Source organism: Brienomyrus brachyistius, unplaced genomic scaffold (assembly GCF_023856365.1).
Source record: "Brienomyrus brachyistius isolate T26 unplaced genomic scaffold, BBRACH_0.4 scaffold33, whole genome shotgun sequence".
NCBI lineage: Eukaryota > Metazoa > Chordata > Actinopteri > Osteoglossiformes > Mormyridae > Brienomyrus > Brienomyrus brachyistius.
Genome location: NW_026042308.1, coordinates 1,747,899 through 1,753,510, shown reverse-complemented (window position 1 = coordinate 1,753,510; position 5,612 = coordinate 1,747,899). Strand labels below are relative to the sequence as shown.

Genomic DNA, 5,612 nt, shown 5'->3' with positions numbered 1-5,612 from the left:
CATTTTGAACAATATGAGCAGAGTATGCACAACCTTTTTATGTGAGACACAGCTATATGCACTATATATTTGTGCTTCCCCTAGACTTCCTGAGACCTTAAATAGTGTGACATTTGCAATAGCGAAAGCCTTCGTTTTAAAGATGCCTTTTCATGTTTTCACTTGAAATCATGTGGAAAGATCACATCTCCACGCACAAAGCTCTTTCATATTTCCTGAGAGCCATATTTCATATTTGCTGGCGAGCTGTCTCAAAATTTTATCAGTTCCATTCCAGCCCCCTATAATGCCTCTGCAAAGACTGAAAAAGATCCATCAAACGGTTATTGAATTATGGTCTTAGCAGGGTCAAGCATCAAAACTGCTGCTTTTTTCATTATCACTATGTGGCGCTGCTTCCATTTTGGGACTGTTTCAAAATTAAATCAGTTCTAGTTCCTCACCAATACCTGTACAAAGTTTGAAAAGGATTCGTCGAACGGTTTTTGAGTTATTGGCTTGCATGCCAAAGTATCTGCAGCGACAGGGGAACAGTGCTAAAACCAAAAGTATTCCCTGAAGGCCAAGGAATACCATCCATCCATCCATTTTCTAAACCGCTTATCCTACTGGGTTGCGGGGGGTCCGGAGCCTATCCCGGAATCAATGGGCACGAGGCAGGGAACAACCCAGGATGGGGGGCCAGCCCATCACAGGGCACACTCACACACCATTCACTCACACATGCACTCCTACGGGCAATTTAGCAACTCCAATTAGCCTGAAGGCCAGGGAATACAACAAAGGTAATTTATGCTTACAGATCTGAAATCAGCAGATCACATTTATGTACCATCATGTATGTTAAGTTCTTGTTGCTGTTAAGCGGAGAACTACTACACGGGAGAGAAGTATCCAGGCTGAAAAATATCTTCTGGAATTTTACTGAGGTCAGCATGTCATTGGCCCCAAAGTGGCATTCCCATATCAGTTGAAATATGCAATTGTCTGCATGCATAAACTTGCCTCTTACGCCATACTCCATGCTAGGAAATAGCTATGAAAAGATTGTACTCGTACTCACCTCAATCTGGGAATACTTTTGTTGTTAAATAGCTATGCATAAGATTACATTTGCCATGGCTGAGACTGAATCACTTTCAATCACTACATGATGGTTATTAGGCATTTAATTACTAGGGGCTGTCAGTGATTGTTAATTGCTGTATAGTAACTTGGGAGAATGACACTGTGGATGCTGGAGCAACCGATTCTGTGTGCAGACTCACCCCTTTAATACGATGACAGTGTAGTTCTGCTTTAGCAGGATGATTACTGTGCATCTGGTGACAAAGATTTACGATGGATAATTTAAATCCCAAGTACTGGAATACTTTGCCAAACAGAATATCCTGATGAGCAAATTAATTTCATTATGAAACTTTAAAATAAAAGTTATTTTTGGTGATGGTAACTTTCAATTCCCCACGATTCCCTAGTTCCAGTCCTGCAGGCCTAGTCTGCACCCAGATTTTAATACTCAAACACCTTATTCAGCTCACCAGCCAATTGCCAGGTTTAGTAGGTGTATTTGACAGGTCCTTGCAAACTGGTTCTCCAGGACTGGAATTGGGGAAGCCTGATATATAATATTATATACTGTACAGGTCCTTCTAAAAAAATTAGCATATTGTGAAAAAGTTCATTATTTTCTGTAATGTACTGATAAACATTAGACTTTCATATATTTTAGATTCATTACACACAACTGAAGTAGTTCAAGCCTTTTATTGTTTTTATAATGATGATTTCGGCAAACAGCTCATGAAAAAGTGCTCCAAAATCTCCTGATAGCTAGCTGCATTGACCCTGCCCTTGATAAAACACAGTGGACCAACACCAGCAGCTGACATGGCACCCCAGACCATCACTGACTGTGGGTACTTGATTTCCGAATGACATGCAAAATTTGCTTTCATCCGAAAAAAGTACTTTGGACCACTGAGCAACAGTCCAGTGCTGCTTCTCTGTAGCCCAGGTCAGGCGCTTCTGTCATTCGGAAATCAAAATTTTGGAGCACTTCATGCTTCCATCTGCTGAAAAGCTTTATGGAGATGAAGATTTCATTTTTCAGCACAACCTGGCACCTGCTCACAGTGCCAAAACCACTGGTAAATGGTTTACTGACCATGGTATTACTGTGCTCAATTGGCCTGCCAACTCTCCTGACCGGAACCCCATAGAGAATCTGTGGGATATTGTGAAGAGAAAGTTGAGAGACGCAAGACCCAACACTCTGGATGAGCTTAAGGCCGCTATCGAAGCATCCTGGACCTCCATAACACCTCAGCAGTGTCACAGGCTGATTGCCTCCATGCCACGCCGCATTGAAGCAGTCATTTCTGCAAAAGGATTCCCGACCAAGTATTGAGTGCATAACTGAACATAATTATTTGAAGGTTGACTTTTTTGGTACTAAAAACACTTTTCTTTTATTGGTCGGATGAAATATGCTAATTTTTTGAGATTTTGGAGCTGTATGCCAAAATCATCAATATTAAAACAATAAAAGGCTTGAACTACTTCAGTTGTGTGTAATGAATCTAAAATATATGAAAGTCTAATGTTTATCAGTACATTACAGAAAATAATGAACTTTTTCACAATATGCTAATGTTTTGAGAAGGACCTGTATAACTCCCCCACAGCCAGATGCCACTGTAACCAAATAATCAATGTTATTCGCTTCACATGTTATGGCTGATCAGTGTATAACCTCTGTATCTCAGTTACTTTTCAGACTGTTTTGCTACATTGTGCAGATTAATATACTGTGTTTATAATACCATCCATCCATCCATTTTCCAAACCGCTTATCCTATTGGGTCGCGGGGGGTCCGGAGCCTATCCCGGAAGCAATGGGCACGAGGCAGGGAACAACCCAGGATGGGGGGCCAGCCCATCGCAGGGCACACTCACACACCATTCACTCACACATGCACACCTATGGGCAATTTAGCGACTCCAATTAGCCTCAGCATGTTTTTGGACTGTGGGGGGAAACCGGAGTACCCGGAGGAAACCCCACGACGACATGGGGAGAACATGCAAACTCCACACACATGTGACCCAGGCGGAGACTCGAACCCGGGTCCCAGAGGTGTGAGGCAACAGTGCTAACCACTGCACCACCATGCCGCCCCCTGTTTATAATACATTTCAAAATTTCCCAAAATTCAGCACATTGTCAGTTTCACTGGCCAACACACTGATCATCGTAACATCATCAAGTTCTTTAGCCAAATTAGGTGTGCTGGGCAATGGGAAACCTGACACTGCAGTACAGTGAATTATGCAGCTGCACTTGGAAAATGTAAAAACACATTTTACCTCCAAGGGCCACTGTTCTCCCACCTTTTTTCAGCAGTCTTACACGTCTGTAAACACATAAAATATGTTTGCACATATACTGTACTGATCCTGGGAGGATTAAGATGGCAAAAATATCAATTGGGCTGGTGATTGCACAATATTTTAGAAGCTAAATTATGAAACGTATTACTATATATATTACACAATGATAAGGTATAAATACAGAAAAGCTACATACCGTTGGAGTGAAGCTGAAGTCCTTCTCTCTTCTAGACAATGGAATCAGTAGAAATGAAGTTTTTCCACGACATGAGAAGCCAGGAAAGTGAAGCAGAACATGAACAGGAACATTATTCAGCCTTGGCTGACTAGGTCTGTATTCCGGACATTACATTCATGATTTAATTTGATTGCAAGGCGCTTGAATAATTTAAACTTGCTTGCAGGTTCCCTATGTACAGTATGTATTACCTTTCCTGACCTTCGGAGGTCCTCCCTCCTGTTTCGGAGCATTTTTAAGGCTTTTTTCAGAATTTCCTGCTCTTTGCCGACGAGGCTGCAGGGCAACTCTGCTGTGACCTTGAAATTGCATTAAATATTCTGTTAAAACACTTTATTTTGTGTTTTACCTTGTGAATTGAAATTTTAAGCGCTCATTGTTCTTTATGTGGTAAAAAGGTAAAATAGAGAAATTAAACTATTTGATTAGAAATATTGATTTTAGACAATTTTATGAGGCACAAACTTTGCTTATGACAGGGTTCCAGTCAATTTCCGCTCCCTTGCAGGCAGTGGTCCACATTTTTGATGCACCCAGGGATGACCTTATAACAGCCTGGTGGAGATGTGTAGAAAAAAGAAAGATATTGTCACGATCGCCGTGGAAAGTGGGCCATCGAGCGGGCTGGCGAGCAAGCGGGCAAAAAGAAGGCAGGCAGGTAGAAGGACCAGGCGGGAAGGCAGAATATGGGGCAAACTAGGGGTTTATTCGGGGTAAGGGCAGGACGGAACACAGGCATCGACAAACATCAATGACGGACCAGGGACACAGGCAAGACTTGGACTTAAGTACACAAGACTGGGCGAAAATAATCACACACAGCTGAGTACAATCAGGGAAGCACACGTGGATAATCAGGGGGCGTGGCACACAAGAGGATCGTACGAGCCGGGCGTGACAGATATCAGTTTTGCACCAAAAATGTTAGAATAGAGAGGAGTGCAGGTGGAAATAGAATGAGCAGAATGAATGGTAGCAGTATTTCTGATGTGAGAACCACTTATTCTGCTGATTCTACTTCCACCTGCACTGTCTGTGTTCTAACAGCTCTGTCCACTTTAGTTTCTATTTCCAGGACTGTGTGATACTTACACTGAACCTCTTTTGTTCAGGTGTTGCCGCTGATTTCCCTGCTTATTTTTTAGGAAGTCTTCTGCTTCCACTCCAGACTGATTGAGGGAAAGATCATGAAACTAAATATGATATATTCTGTAACCATGAACTGACAGCAGTATGTCTGTGAAACCACAAAAAAACACAGAGCTTGCTATCAAACAGACAGTTTACTTGCCTTTAGTTTTAAAATGGAAATTAGGGATTTCCTCAGTCTGAGGTTTTTGGGGAACAAAAGGTAAACATCTTGTTCCCCAATGTCCACAAAATCATCCCCTGTCACACCTTGTTCTTTATGGTAAAACACAGAGAAAATAGATTAATCCACATGACTGTAACTATATAACCCAAAATATTATGGCCACACAGAGGTTGAAAAAATAACAATGATTATGAATAAATTAATAATAAAACACCATAATATAATTAAGGCACGCAGAGTGATCACATAGCAGGCATAGCAACAGTAAGTAAGGCGGACAAAGGGGCAACTGAGAAGACTGCATCAGCAAATTTAGCATATTTACCAAAAACACAACACTGATAGGAGTTATCAATTTAGCATTACCATATACAGTACAGTACTGTGCAAAAGTCTTAGGCAGTCCAAAGAAATGTTTAAAGCTGTTTATCTGGGTAGCAAGTGCACTTTGGCTTAGAACAAAAAATACAATTTAATATTAGAATGTGTGCAAATTAAGAGTAACACAATAAAAACTAGTAATAATTTCTTATGTTTTCTAAAAAGTTACTGATATCTAGTTGGATGGCTAGATGAACACCGCTTCAGTTCCCAAACTTCTCCTCAGGGGCACCTCAGTCGTTCCATGATTTTGTTAAATTTCCCCAACAGCTCAATTAAATAATT

At 41.1% G+C, this 5,612-nt stretch overlaps 1 long non-coding RNA gene across 1 annotated transcript; it reads right to left on the bottom strand.

The window, feature by feature from the left end:
* Positions 1-3,589: 3,589 nt before the first annotated feature.
* LOC125721528 (uncharacterized) lies at positions 3,590-4,186 on the bottom strand. Its single transcript, XR_007385806.1, has 3 exons — positions 4,097-4,186; positions 3,833-3,930; positions 3,590-3,620 (listed from the first exon to the last, which is right to left on the bottom strand). It is a non-coding gene; the product is annotated as an uncharacterized LOC125721528 (long non-coding RNA).
* Positions 4,187-5,612: the final 1,426 nt, after the last annotated feature.